This window comes from Pan troglodytes, chromosome 4 (assembly GCF_028858775.2).
Source record: "Pan troglodytes isolate AG18354 chromosome 4, NHGRI_mPanTro3-v2.0_pri, whole genome shotgun sequence".
NCBI classification, from domain to species: domain Eukaryota; kingdom Metazoa; phylum Chordata; class Mammalia; order Primates; family Hominidae; genus Pan; species Pan troglodytes.
The window spans coordinates 119244606-119261558 of NC_072402.2; positions in this window are offsets into that span (position 1 = coordinate 119244606).

Below are 16953 nucleotides of genomic sequence, written 5' to 3' on the forward strand. Positions count from 1 at the left end.
GCAGATAGTTTAGATAGATGCATTTAAATTGGATCACTTTTCCTAATCCTTCTGTCTCTTTCTGTAAGTTATTAAACACTCGCCCTGTAACTTTGCAGTGCTTCCCCACTGTGAGTGGAGCATTTTTCTCACAACGCTGATAGCGGATAGGGCTTTCTGATTTGGATTGGTCAACGAAATATTAGTAGATGTGACAATTAGCACAGGCTTTCAAATTCTACATAGTTCAGTTTGCCCTTTTGCATTGCTGAGATCCGCCATAAGTAGAGCCTGGCCTGGGTAGACATGCTCCACTGTTCTACACATATTTAAAAGAAACCATATTTACCCAAAAATATTCTAACAGAGGTATTAAAATTAAGAGTTATCATTTATTGTGTGCTACTATTATGTACCAGGCTTTTTTTTAAGTGTTTTATAATCTAAGCCATACATCCTACTTGCCATTTTAGAGTTTAAAACTGGCATTCAGAGAATTCATATAATTTGCCAATAAATAATAGAATTTAGAATTGAACCATGACCGGTTTGACTTTAATTCCACGATCTTTCCCAGTAATGTTACCTACTGGTATCTACAATTTACCAAATTTTTCGCTAATATATGAATACCATACTTAGTTTTCAACCCCCATAAGATTCCCAGAGACATTAATAGGCATTGTTAGCATTATCAATATTTTACTAAAAAATAGAAATTGAATGACTTGCCTTGTGATTTATTCAGGTAATAAAGCTATCAGTGAAGAATTCCCTCATTATTCCAAAATTATATTTAGTTCTCTGCCAAAAATATTTTTCCCTCTTGGACATGAATTCCAGTTTTCTTACCTTTTCAAATATTTTTTTCTTTCAGTTATCGCTTTACACTTTCATATTATTAATTTCTCACTTTATATGGCCAACTCAGTCCTACATATCTCTTTCCAGCAGATTTCTCCAATTCTTCCTCTCATAAAATCTGCAATCCAATCTAACTAGTCTTCACCATTCCCCTGAAACCTGCCCTCATTCAGCAGCATAAATTTATATCTGCCTGTATGCTAATCCCAGACTCACATATCCAACTGCTTACCTGGGATCTACAAGTCAGTGATAAATAAGTACCTCCAGGTTAAGATGTTTAAAAGAATCCTTTTGAAATGAAACACTTTCAATTTACTGTGTGCTTAAGAGGGGGATAAAAGGGAACAGAGCTAGAACTGAAATTTCAAGAATCTCTGTAGGCAATAACAATGGACAACAAAATTTACAAGCACTGAATTATATTTTGATGCATAATTTCATTTCCATTGTAATATTATACTCAACTAAATCATATATTTAAAATTAATTGTAAAATGACAACTAAAATACATCAAAAGCTCTAATTTATATTTTCATAATTTTGAAAGATTTAAGATTCATTTTATTTAAAAGTGAGATGAAGCTATTTCTGCATCTGTGTGTATACATGTGCATATACATGAATGTTTTGTAGGACATATTTGAACTTATATTAGCTACATAGGTAATTATTCTGTTGATGTTTTGGCACAAAATATAGAACGTTTCCTATTTGATCATATGACCCAGATATTCTTCCAGCTGTAATAAATAATATCTATTTGTGCTATTTACTCCCTCACATGGTATTATATATATATAAAATTATATTTTGCATTTGATCTATATTGATAACATTTAAATTTTGTTCCATATACAGCACATGAAGATAATTGGCATTGTAAGATAATATGCTCTTTGTATATTTGATGGCATTTAAATTTAGTTCTCTACATAGAAGATAAAAATAATTAGCATTATAAAATAACATACCCTTTTTGAAGAACAGAATATATGATACTAGTGTATTTACCATGATGATTAGTTGAACAGGTGCATTAATATTGGTCATGAAAATGTTGGCTATAAATCAGAGGAGAAATCATTTTAAATACATAAAATATTTGATTAATTCAATTGATACGCATGCTCAGAATTATTTCTGTATGAATAATTATATACACATACAGAGGCAAACAGTCATATTTACAAAAGTCAATACCACACTATAGGTGGGAGGCATAATTTTAACATAACCCCCAAAGAGTCACGTTGTTGTACAGTTCTCTCCCTTATCACTTGCTTCTCGCCAATAAAATATGGCAAAGGTGACGGGATAGTAACTCCCTTAATCAGTTATGTTATACGGCAAAGGTGAAGGAAAGTCATTACCATGATTGTGTTGTTATATGAGACTCCGTCTTGGCAGACTGCATGAGAGATTCTCTGGCTGGCTTTGAAGTAAGCTGTCATATTGTAACAAGGCCTGTGAGTGGGCCGTATGACAAGTTACAGGGGCTGCTAGTTGGTGAGTGGGCTCTGGCTGACCATTAGCATGAAATGGGGACCTCAGTCCTACAACTAAATGAAACTAATTTCTGAAACAACCATCTGAGCCTGAAAGAGGACCCTGAGCTCTAAGGAACACAGCTGAGCCAACACTGTGATTGCAGCCTTGTGAGATTCAGGGAACAGAACCGAGTTTAGCTGGACCCAAACTGAGATGAGAAATGTAAATTCCTTGGCTCTTAATAAAATGTCAGAAAAATAACAGATGCTGGCAAGGTTGCAAAGAAAAAGCAATGCTTATACACTGTTACTGGGAATGCAAATTAATTCAACCGTTGTGGAAAACAGTGTGGTAATTCCTCAATGACCTGAAAAAAAAAAAGATACCATTCAACCCAGCAATCCCATTATTGATATAGCTATATATCCAAAGGAATATATACCCAAAAGAATGTACATCTTTCTAACATAAAGACATATGCACGTGTACATTTATTACAGCACTATTCGCAACAGCAAAGACATGGAATCAACCTAAATGCCCATCAATGATGTACTGTGTAATAAAAAGGTGGCACATATACACCATAGAATACTATGCAGCCATGAAAAGGAATGAGTTCATGTCCTTTGCAGGAACATGGATGGAGCTGGAAGCCATTATCCTTAGCAAACTAATGCTGGAACAAAAAACTAAATATCATATGTTCTCACTTATAAGTGGGAGCTAAATGATGAGAACACATGGACACGTAAAGGGGAACAACACACACTGGGGCCTCAGAGAGGAGAGAGTGGGAGGAGGGAGAGGATCAGGAAAATTAACTAATGGGTACTAGGCTTAGTACCTGCGTGATGAAATAATTTCTATACCAAATCTCCATGACACAAATTTACCTATATATTAAACCTGTGCATGTATCCCTGAACCTAAAATAAAAGTGAAATTAAAAAAAAAGAAATGTAAATTTTTTAAGCTGCTAAGTTTTAGTAATTTATAACCAGCAATAGTAAATGAATGTACTACATGTAACATTTATACTCTAGTCATTCAATACATTGTTTCCTTTGTAAAATTTCTACTCTAGTTATTAAATACATTGTTTCCTTCTCTATGTCACTATGTTTTTAAACAAGTTCTTACATTGTTATAAAATACATAAAATGTATAAAATGCATCTCTATAAACACATAGAGATGCCATGTATTATTTTACCACCTTATTGTCATTAAACATACACGTTGTTTTAATTTTAATTTTTTTTTGCAAATAATGTCTCAGTGAACATCTGCAGGTATAAATTGTTTTGTATGCCATGTTAGGTTTGTAAGAGATTCCAAGCAGTGGAAATACTGTGTTCAATGGCAGGATGGTAGGAACATGTTATGGATATTGAGTCACGGTCTCAAATTGCAATCTAGAAGAATTTCACAAACTTATATGCCTTCTAATAGTATACCAAAGTTTACACAGTACAACCACACTCGCATTAGAAAAATGCATATATGCATATATGTGCATATATATATGCATATATAATTATATTAATATCATTAGCAATTTTATGGACATGCATGACAGGACAACATTGAGGCGCATTTCTTGGATTGCTAGTGATTTTGAACATATATTTGGTATGCTGTCTGGATATTTTTTCTTTTACATTGTATTTATTTTTAGATCATGTTTTGATTACTATAGATTATATATTTAGGACATTAATCTTTGAACATCTTGTATTTTGGGAGTTTTTGTTTCATTTGTTTTTAATTCTTTTTTTTCTTTTTATAAAAGCTGTTTGACTTTAATGTGTAATGTGTAACAAATATTTCATCCTTTTTTTTATGGTTTCACGCTTTTGTATTCAGAACATCACTGCTCAACTTTAATTAAGCACCAAATATATTTTAAAACTTAATAACATTTACATAAACATTAGGTTTTAGTGCTTTCAGTTTTTTCATCGAAGGCTTCTGGACTTTTTTGGAATGTTGTAGAAGTGTTTTCCCTTTGAAATTTTTTGAATTGAATTTTTTATTATTTTGATTTCTTATCTTTTACATATTAAAAAAAAATATATATATATATGTGTGTGTGTTCTGTCCAGAAGTTTTAATAATTTGTTGGTTAATTGTAGCATTAGGGTCACTCTCTTTTCATTGTATTTTCTTTCATTAAATGTGTTAAGATCTAATTGGCAAGTCCCCACAAACTTTTATAACAAAATATTATTCTTCATTGTTTTATCCCTTCAGAAAAAGTTCAGAATTATTTCATCAAAACCAAATGAAAATGAAATTGAGATTATGTTTGAGGTTATATTATTTAGCCAGTATGTATCATACTTGATTTTATCTAAACTAGATATATTTTACTTTTAAGGAATATAATTTGATTTCAAGTTGTCTAAAATATGTTTTATGGAGCATTGCTTTAAATGACATTTTGAACATCTGCTGAGATTATTTCATAGAATTCTTAACAGACCATTCAAAGTAATGTTGTTTATAAAATAAACCAAATTGATCTTTTTTATTTATCTTTAATAGTACTTTTCAAACTAGGACCTGGCCAGCCTTTGAGAATACTGGAGGGGCCTCAGGGGCTCCTGTGTGAGCAAAGAGAAGGCAGAAGAGAGAGATTTAGCTGATGTTTGCTCCAGACTCCTGCTTAAAACAAAACATTTCTTCTTTAATCTTAATTAGGCCCCTGAGATTTTTTAATGTTTCCAGGATTTGCACATTTTATTTTTTGTTTGTTGCAAGCATGGATTACACTTACAATTCATTTGGTTATTTGAGCTTGCAAACTTCTAAAATGAATTTTGTAACTTTTAATGTTATTATCAATGTTGGAACAGTAAATATGAAATGAGAACTTCCAATTGTGCTAAAGTTTGTAGGTACAAATTTATTATTTGAGCTCTGCCAAAAAAAAAAAAAAAAAAAAGTATGTTAAAAAACTCAAGGTATTATTCCAGTGTAATGAATCGGCTCAAACATTTGTTAATATTATTATAATTTTGATAGTTTATATTGTCGTTCAAATTACCCATTTGTAGATTGTCAACTTATTAATATAAAGTTAATAAATCAACCACTATATCTGCTCATTAAAATCTTGCTTTTATTTCTAACTATAATAATGTTATTAATTTTTCCTAGAACATATTTACAAAAGACTTTACCATTTTACTGAGGGCTTATTTTTGAAGAATTTACTACTAAGATTCCAAATTTTTCCAAATTATCCATTATGTTTACTGTTAGGTTTAATATATATGTCCCTAATTTTATAACAAATAAAAAATGAAACCACTTAGTTTCACAAATATAGTCTTAAAGCCATGTACATTTGTACCATAGTTTATCATTTTGTATATATGTCACTTTAATATTTTTAAAATATTCTATTATTACAGTTTTGATTTATATAATTCAATAATTTATTCAGTAGACAATTTCTATTCAGATTTGGTGGATTTCCTGGTATCAATTATTATAATATCTAGTTTTTTTGTACTGTGATCAGAAAATGAGGTTTATGCTGTGTGTGTTTTAAGAACTTGAGATTTTCTCTGTAGCATGGTTTAACCATTTTTTAGGTATTGTATACATATTTAAATATATTTAAATGATGTCCATGCTCTGTAGATTAACATATTTAATCTATAATTATTTGAGACTATATTATCCATATTTTCTATAATTTTTGTATAATTATTTGACAAATTTAGTATTGATAATATTTCTGCATCTTTCAACTTTATTTTTAAATTTACATCTGCATGAAATCTTTACAGGCTGAAAGTTTTATTATTACAATATCTTCTCTGGATTTTAATTACTGCCATTTTAATTAGTATCATAATTAAACTTTTTATGTCATATTGCTGTATTTCTTAATTTTGCCCTGGGTTATTCTTTGTTTAGTACACCTAAGTCTACATCTGTTTAAACTTTGTAGTTTTCTGATACATCTTTCTTCATTTTCATATTTTTCACATCTTTCTTTTTTAGTGGGTGTACTATTAACATAATATAATTAGATTTTCTTGAATAAAGTTGGAGAGTATGTTAATAAAAGGGATTAATATGTTTACATAAAACAGATACATTTTGCCTCATGTTTCTCACCAGCTTCCATGCAATTTTTAAACATGACTCCTGGATCTTATTTTGTGCTATTTTATTCTTCCTTGCATTTAAAAATAAATGTGTACAATTTCATTGATTCATTTGTGCTGGTTTTTAAGTATGCATTATTTGAGTAGTTCTAGAAATACAGATTATATTCACACTGCACTTCTGATCCATTAGAATATCCTGCTGGCTCTATGTTCAAAATATATCCACTGCCCCCTCTGCCATTACCCTGTTCTTAGCAGCCTCCAACCTGGATTATACTACTAGCCTCCTAAACAATCATCCTGATTTTACCTTTTCCAGCAGCCAGAATTATCCTTTTAAAACAAAAGTCCGGTCAAGTCACTTCTCTTTTAAAAATTCTCCAACACTTATCTTTTCTTTCAAAGTCAGTGTCAAAGATCTTATAGTGTGAAAACTGAAGTCTTACATGTTACAGCTGCACAGTTATCTCTCTGATTCATCTCTCATGCTTGCCACATCACTTCCTCCATTCTAGCCTCCTTGACATCCTTGCTGTACCTTAGATATGCCAGTCAAATCTCTACCTCGGATATGCCACTCAAATCTCTACCTCAGGTCTTCCAATTGACTGCTCCTGTTGTCTAGAACACCTTTTTTTCCAGGGAGATAACTCCTTCACTTCCTTCATCTTAAGCTGCAAACATTTAGAGGGACCTCCGCTAGAGGAAGGGCAGATAGAGGAGAAAGCCCTAACCCTGAGACCTGGGCAACTAAGAATCTGTCTGTGCTCCCCATCCCCGTGGCCCCCTCCTCCCACCAGGCCAGTAAGCACTAAGTAACAAGCAAGACCACTGATGAAAGAAGTGAGCATGAAGGGAGAATTCTGAGGTGAAGGTGGACAGCAAAACCCTAACACATCAGGGATGGAGCAGACACACTAAGAAAACATTTCTGGCAAGACAACTCCCACTAAAATCACAAGAAACTCTACAGGAACTGTCTCAAGGATAGACTTCTTTTTCCTTTCCCCTGTCACTAGTAGGTTTTCACCCGTGCCCTGAGAAAGACAAGGGCTACCTTAAGGCTTTTGCCTGTAAGGAAAGGGTCTAAGCATGGTTTCAGCATTTCCTTCACTGGCAGCTGACAACCTCCTGTAGGTCTGCCCACCGAGGAAGATTTTCTCCAGTGCCCAGCCCTGCCCTCAATCTCAGGAAGCACCTTCCTCAACACCCAGGAAATTCCATAGCCTTGTAATTGAGTGCAAATTCCCCTTTATCTGCTCTACTTTGTCTTGAGTAAGCCCACATTTGGTCTTTAGTATTTAGTTAAAAATTTTATCTGAATTGCTTTTTATCCACTTGTATTACAGCCACGATTTCCCCTTTGCTCTGCCAAGGGTAAGCCCGTGTGTGCATCCTGGTTCTTTTTGAAGACATCTGTCATTTCTCCAGTTTCAGATTCGTTGTGTGCTCTGGAGCCTAATCTCTCTGAAGGATTTGAGAAAAATATGACCTTCCAGATTACCTGCATCTTTCTTATTGCCTAGGTGAGAACAATTGTTCTTTCCAGCTCTCTGTAAACTGGGTGGAAACCGGAATTTCCCGACTTTTTATGTAGACAAATTGTTCCATGGGACAATTCTTGACTGCTTTCTGTAAGATGAAAATACCACATTCCTTCAAAGTTAAGTGGGTCTGAATTTCTTCATTTTTATGCAAAATTTATGAAAAAACGTAATATACATTCAGCTTGACGGGTCAACTTTTCCTATTTAACCAATATTACTTCTTATTTGTGTGTATGATAGCGCCCTTCTGTATGAATTTTTCTAGTTTTTTTTCTTCTAATTTTCTGGTTAGGCATTAAAATAAATTGTCAAGAAATTATTCATTTGGGCCTACCATGTCTTAATTTGTATTCTATTTTATTCTATTTAATTTTTTTTCTTTTCCAGGAAGCATTTTTGTTCTCTAGCTTTGTTTTACAAGCAGTCTGAGTTCTCTTTATGCTAAAACAGAGGCTGATCTTGATCTTGAGGCATATTAACATTACTTCAGAGAATAACAAAACTCAGCCTCCTATCTTCTGTTTTAAAAATAAAAACACTTTATTGAGGTATAATTGACAAAAAAAAAAAGCTGTAGATATTTGGTATATGTAAGCTAAAGTGTTGAGAGATCATTATACATCCATAAAACCATGAAACTATCATCACTATTAATGCCATAAACTTATCCATTACTGCCAAAATTTTCCTCCCATGCCTTTAGTTCAGTTTAGTTTTCCTTTTGTGGTAAGAACACTTAATATAAGAGCAACCCTATTAGCAAATTCGTAAGTATACAATTGTTAATAATAGGTCCATGTGTATGGTAGATGTCCAAATCTTATTATTGTATATAACTGAAACTCTGCCATGTTTCTTCCTCCCTTACAATTCCTGGCAAATTAACCTTTCACTTTCTGCTTCTGTGTGTAAAGATTTTAGATTCTACATATAAATAAGATCATGCAGTATTTGCCTTTCTATAGCTGGCTTATTTCACTCAGTATAGTGTCCTCTAGGTCCGTCTATGTTGTCACAAATGGCAAGAGTCCCTTCTTTTAAGGCTGAATAATATTCTACTGTATGTATGTATGTACCACATTTTCTTTATCTGTTCATCTGTCAATGGACATTTAGGCTGTTTTCATATCTTGGCTATTGTGAATAATGCTGCAATTACCATGGAAGTGCAGATATGTTTTCAAGATCCAGATTTCAATTTACTTGGATATACAGTAGGCTCTCCTTATTTATGGTTTCATTTTCTGCAGTTTTAGTTTTCTGTGCTAACTGCAGTCTGAAAATGTTAGATGAAAAATTTCAGAAATAAGTTATAAGTTTTAAATTGTGCATCACCATTCTGAGTAGTGTGATGAAATCTTGCACCATCCTGCTCTCTCCCACCCAAGATGTGAATCCCTCCTTTGTCCGCTATATCCATACTGTCTATACTACCTACTCATTAGTCATTAAGTAGCTGTCTAGGGTATCAGATCAACTACCTTGGTATTGCAGTTGTGTTCAAGTAATCCTTATCTGACTTACTAATGGCCCCAAAGCACATGAGTAGTGATGCTGGCAATTTGGAAGCAAAGAGAAGTCATAAAGTTCTTCCTTTAAGTGAAAAGGTGACTTTGGCCTTCCTTAGCCATAGTTTGGCACATCTGTAATTTCAGGCATTCACTAGGGCCCTTGGAATGCATCCCCTGTTGATAAGTGGGGACTACTATATATCCAAAAGTGGGATTGCTGGATCAAATGGAAATTCTGTTTTTAATTTTTTTGAAAACCACCGAAGGTGTTAAACGGCTATTAAAGCCATTAAGTTTTTCAATTCAGTTATTTTATTATTCAGTTTCAAAATGTCTGCTTTATTTTTATTTTATTTATTTATTTATTTATTTATTTGAGACAAAGTTTCACTCTTGTCACCTAGGCTGGAGTGCAATGGCACGATCTCGGCTCACTGCAACCTCCGCCTTCCAGGTTCAAGCCATTCTCTTGCCTCAGCCTCCTGAGTAGCTGGGATTACAGGCATGCAACACCACACCCAGCTAATTTTTGTATTGTTAGTAGAGACGGGGTTTCACCATGTTGGCCAGGCTGGTCTCGAACTCCTGCCCTCAGGTGATCCACCCACCTCATCCTCCCAAAGTGCTGGGATTACAGGCGTGAGCCACCGCACCTGGCCTCATTCTTTTTTATGATATGTATTTCTTTTTGGAATACTTTTGTTCATGTATTATTTACCTAATTTTGTTTAGTTGTCAATCTCTGTAGTCTTGGTAGCTAATTGAACTTTTTAGGATATTATTTTAAATTTTTGTCAAGCAGTTCATAGATTTCTATTTCTTTAGAATCAGTTACTACAGTTTTATTAGTTTCCTTTGGTGCTCTCACATTTGCCTGATACCTTGTGATCCTTGCAGCCTTGCATTGATGTCTGAGAATGTGGAGACGAAGTCATCTCTTCCAGTTTTTGTTGTTGTTGTTGTTTTGTTTTGTTTTGAGACAGAGTCTTGCTCACTGCAACCTCTGCCTTCCAGTTTCGTCTCGCTCACTGCAACCTCTGCCTCCCAGGTTCAAGCAATCCTTGTGCCTCAGCCTCCCCCGTAGCTAGGATTGCAGGTGTGCACCACCACAACCGGCTAATTTTTGTATTTTTAGTAGAGAAGGAGTTTCACCATGTTGGCCAGGCTGGTCTTGAACTTCTGACCTCAGGTGATCCGCCCACCTTGGCCTTCCAAAGTGCTGAGATTACAGGCATGAGCCACCATGCCCAGCCTCCTCTTCCAGTTTTTAACGACTGCTCTCTACAAGTAAAGACCTTCTGCTGTAATCCTGGATGAATGGGATTTCCTCTAGGATTGTGTCAGGCTTCTCTATTTCTTCAATTGCAAACTAGAGAAGCAGCTATATAGTTTCAAATTTGTTTTAATCTTTATCACTCATGGTTAATTATTCTTCAGTAAACCATTTCAACCACCTCAAAGTTTACATGAGATGTAATAGTTATCATTTATTATAATTTTATGATTTTAAAATATCAAATAAGAAAGAAAAAAGAAAAATAGATCACTTTTTTAACAAAAACTAGCCTTCATTCACCCAAGTTAAAGTCTGAAAATAGCCTGTTTTAGGAAGTCATGTTTTTCTTTCAGTGTACTTACTCTTCTCATGCATAGTTTTTGTTGGTTGGTTTGTTTCAGTTGGAATGGTACTTAAAGGTTTATAAGAGTAAGTATTACCTACACACTATTAGTTTTAGCATCATATAACTATCACTCTAGTGAATTAGTGAGAGTTACAGGAGGTTGTCAATATACATTTATACATTTACTTTAACTTTGCTGAGGTTTAAAGGTAATTTCTGCATATTTTACATAAGACGCAATCCAAATCAATGTCTTATTCTCTGAACTGTTAGATGTATACTAAATTCACACATCTCTTTGGAAACAAATGAATACAAATTAAGGCCTGGGGGCACTTCTAGCTCCCATGTTATATAAAGAAAGCATTTCTATGTTAATTCTAATTTTTCCTATGCTGTCCTAGGCTATTTAACCCAGAAGGGATCAGAGTATCCCATTCCACAAAGTTTCCTCAATCAAGATACATGAGCCCCTGAAATAGCTGATTATTTAATCCTATTTTGCAAATATTATGGAAGATTACTTATAAAGCACATTTATCTTAGAAATAAAAACCTAGGTAGATCTGGCAATATTTTAGTAGGCAATGGATGTGTGAATACAATGCTTTTTACCCCCATTTTTGAAGTAGGAAATAAGATGTATAGAGTTGTCATGGCTTATTTTCCTGAAGACTGTGTTTTTGCATTCTTGAAATTTTGTTCAAGATCGTAGTACAAGAAAGAACTATACTGCACTTTACTGGTATCTAACTTTATGCCCATACTTTCTATAGAAACATAAACTGTTAAAATGCCTTTTTATTCTGAGCCTTCTAATAATCTTCTCTTTCTGCTCTTTTCATAACGTTTACAGTGATTAGAAGAGGTGGAAACTGTCAGATTTTCAAACCTGATCAGGGCAAATTCCAAGTTGCAAGGGACTAATATAGTCCTATATGTTTTTCTACTTTAAGTATTTTTCTAAAAGCAACTGTCCTTATCTACACATGTCACATAAATGACACAAATAATTTTTGTCCTAAAATAAGAAGAAAAAATACATAGTTCACAATATAAGAATTGTACATATTCAATGAAAAAATCATTTAAGCAAATATCCACCTTGGTGAAAAGCTGTGAAAAGCTGTGTTGGAATATTGTTCTTTGCAGTGATGCCTGAAAACTGATAATGCATTAATGTCCAAAGAAATAATGCTTTATAAGAATATACAACCTTGCACCATGTTCATATGTCTAGTGTGCCATTTTAAGCTTGCTTGTGTTAAGCTACAGGTACAGAGGTGCTGTAAAATGAAAAGGGGGCAGCTGCTTTACTGCCAAGGTGTCACAATGTGAGGCAGTGTCTCTATCAGTGCTCTATCAGCACAGAAAACAGTGCTGCAATGAAATAAGCTCAAATGGGCAAAACCTGAACATCTGGCAAACTTATCTTCATCAGTTGTTTTCACATACCCGATCTTACTTTATCTTCTCACTTATGAATCCCTGACCAGATTTTCAATTTTATTTATTTATTTCTTCACTTTTAACATTTTGGATATCCACTTTGAGGTATCTTACCTATCTAAATGCTATTGTTAATTGCTACATAGCAAAATTTGAAGACAACATAGAAAGAACCTAATGTAATATTATACCAGAACTCAAAATAAACTTTGTTTCAAGTAGCATAAGTGAGTGTATATATAAGTATATGCACATATATGTATATTACAACATATGTAAAAAAATATATGATATATATCACATTATATATAATAGAGCATAAACATTATGTATTTCACTACATATAATATGTAGTTTATTATATAAATAGTTTAATCTATGTGTATATATATATATATATATATTTTTTTTTTTTTTTTTTTTTTTTGAGACGGAGTCTTGCTCTGTCACCCAGGCTGCGATCTCGGCTCACTGCAAGCTCTGCCTCCTAGGTTCATGCCATTCTGCTGCCTCTGCCTCCTGAGTAGCTGGGACCACAGGAGGCCGCCAGCACAGCCGGCTAATTTTTTTGTACTTTTAGTAGAGACGGGGTTTCACCGTATTAGCCAGGATGGTCTTGATCTCCTGACCTCGTGATCCGCCCACCTCGGCCTCCCAAAGTACTGGAATTACAGGCGTGAGCCACCGCACCCAGCCTGTATTTCACTATATATAATATGTAGTTTATTATATAAATAGTTAAATCTATGTATACATTATATAGTACTATCGACTATCAAGGATGTTCCATCAAACCAATTTTGCAAACCATTTTGTACCAAACATCTCTCTGAATACATGGTATTGTCTTCATGTGGTACCCTTAGAGATGACTTTTATTACCTTTTCAATTGGGTTTATTCGAAACCATCTTGCTATGTTAATATATTTTAAATAATGTAGGGAATAGCAAGTGATCTAACCAAAATGACGACTGACTTCCAGAAGGACAATTTTCCCATTACGACATGGTAGAAAATGTCTAACCTTAGAATACCTCTAAAATATCAGAATCACTACACACACACACACACACACACACACAGAGAGAGAGAGAGAGAGAGAAAGAGAATATGCCATATAATTTTAGAGAGAAACAGTATCAAGATTGTGAGGAGAACAAAAGCAAGGCTCTAAATGCACGTAAACATTTATTACTTATCGTTTTAAAAGCCTGTATTTATGTTCTACATTTCAGAAATCACTGTGTTCGCTTCAAAAAATACAACGAATAATGTTTCGTTCTTGCACTCAAATAACACTTATTCTGGTGGGAAAAAGTTAACATTAAAAATACAATTCAATTTCAAAAGCAATGTAGAAAAGGAGCAGAGAGAATGAGTTTACTAACTCTAACGGAGTCAAGGAAAATTTTACAGAAGGGTTAAACTTGTGCTGAGAGGGTGAAAGAGGATTTGAAGGTCACCATTAAGAAAAAAACAGAAAAGGTAATCCCAGATAAGCACATGAAGGTTTGAAAGAGCAAGGCTTGAATAGTTAAACCCTGGTAGCTTACATGACTAATCCAGATAATAGATGGGGGATGTTAGAGAAGCTTGTTAAAGCCTCCAGTAGCTATGAATTACTGTAGTGCTGCTGGGCATCTTTGTTAATAACTCTAAAGTTTATATATGAAAACTTTGGCTTTATATTGTTTTATTCTGTATTATTTAACATGGCTTTCAGTTAGATACCCTTTAGTAAGTAAAGAAATACTCCTTTATTCTTATATTGTCTACTTTTATTTAGAAATTACATCTAATCCTTCTCGGGCATCTATCATGATGATATTAAATTTCTCCTCTCTACTCATTTTTTTTTTTTTTATACTTTAAGTTTTAGGGTACATGTGCACATTGTGCAGGTTAGTTACATATGTATACATGTGCCATGCTGGTGCGCTGCACCCACTAACTCGTCATCTAGCATTAGGTATATCTCCCAATGCTATCCCTCCCCCCTCCCCCCTCCCCACCACAGTCCCCAGAGTATGATATTCCCCTTCCTGTGTCCATGTGATCTCATTGTTCAATTCCCACCTATGAGTGAGAATATGCGGTGTTTGGTTTTTTGTTCTTGCGATAGTTTACTGAGAATGATGGTTTCCAATTTCATCCATGTCCCGACAAAGGATATGAACTCATCATTTTTTATGGCTGCATAGTATTCCATGGTGTATATGTGCCACATTTTCTTAATCCAGTCTATCATTGTTGGACATTTGGGTTGGTTCCAAGTCTTTGCTATTGTGAATAATGCCGCATCAGTGTGGCGATTCCTCAGGGATCTAGAACTAGAAATACCATTTGACCCAGCCATCCCATTACTGGGTATATACCCAAATGACTATAAATCATGCTGCTATAAAGACACATGCACACGTATGTTTATTGCGGCATTATCCTCTCTACTCTTATTGAAAATTACATTAATAGAGATGTAAGGATTGTTTAGATAATTATTACTTTCTTGAAATAAATATATTAATTCACAATTTATGATTTCAAAATGTGTATTACACATGCAACTATTATTTATGACTTTTCATCAATGTTCATAAAGTAAAGCTGACATAAGCCTTTTATTTTTCTACCTAATTTTGTCTAATCTTGGAAAACAAGGGGAGAAGCCAACTTGGAAGTGGATCCTCCATCCCCAAGTTATCGAGCAGGTACCATGTGGATCAGGAAAGAAGCTCCCATACAAATCCTTTCCAACTTCCTGACTTACAAAAACATAGATAAAATAAAATGGTTATTTAAACCCATTACATCTTGGGATGGCTTGTTATATAACAATAAGTAACTGAACACCAATTCACTTATATAAAGCTTTATGTTCCTAACAAATAAAACAGAGACTTATCTAAGCTATGCATGGTCCCTTAGTACCGATTTGTAACCCATACTGCAATGCTGCTGCCATGTAAAATCATCTGGTTCTATTGTTGCTTGGGAGTAAGAGAATTTTACAAGCTTTTAAATTTGTTCTATTATTAGTAGTATATTCTCTTTCCAACTGTATTCAAAGGCAACATTACTGAAATATAAACTCATCATTTTCAGTTGGATTTTCAAATTAATTGATGGGAAATGTTATATTGAGAAAACAAATTGAAGTACAAAGTACTTACAACTTGTTCTCTCTTTTCCTTAACTTTTATCCCCAAATAAGAATTTTCTTTGTTTTTGCTGCTGGGTCACAAGACATTTGTTGGTTTCATTTTTGTTGCATGAGGTAAAGGGAACTTATGTAATTCTGAGGAAGCAAAAATAAATGAATAGATAAAATAATATATGGCATACTATCTGTCTATCATCTATCTATCTCTAGATGTGTACAGATACACATTTGTCATAAATGGCTAGGTATATCACAAAGTAAATAACTGATATAAACATTATAAAACCTTAAAAATGCATATTTCACTATAAGTACACATGTAAATATATGTAAAAGAGGAATATCATTAAAGATAAAAAGAGTAACATATACACAAACAAAAAATTCATCAAGACAGAGCAATCACAAACATATATTTCCAATAATATCTCAAAATTGTAAAGCAAAAACAGATCAAAATAGAGGAAAAAATAAGTGTCGGACTTTAACCTATCTCTCTAAGAAATGGGTATAGAAAGCGGAAATTCTGGATATTAGCCCTTTGTCAGATGGATAGATTGCAAAAAATTTTCTCCCATTCTGGAGGTTGCCTGTTCACTCTGATGATAGTTTCTTTTGCTGTGCAGACCATCATTCTCAGCAAACTACCACAAGATCGAAAAGCCAAACACCACATGTTCTCACTCATAAGTGGGAGTTGAACAATGAAAACACATGGACACAGGGAGGGGAACATCTCATACCAGGGCCTGTCAGGGCAGGGCGGCAGGGGGTAGGGGGGCTAGGGGAGGGATATCATTAGGAGAAGTACCTAATGTAGGTGACAGGTTGATAGGTGCAGCAAACCACCATGGCACATGTATACCTATGTAACAAAATTGCATGTTCTGCACATGTAACCCAGAACATAAAATATAATTTAAAAAAAAGAAAGTGGAAATTGTATGGGTATAAAATATTTGATAAAAAGGTAATGGATATTTATTGAATCATAGCTATGATAAATAATATATATACAAACACACACATATATTTCTCAACTTGGGAGATTTGTCTCCAGGGATATTTGGCAATGGCTGGAGATGGACATTTGGACATTTGGCGACGCTGCTAACGTCCAACAATGTGTAGGACAACAAAGAATTATCTAGATCAAAATGTTCATAGTGCCTCTCTAGAGAACCTTTGATAGCTATTA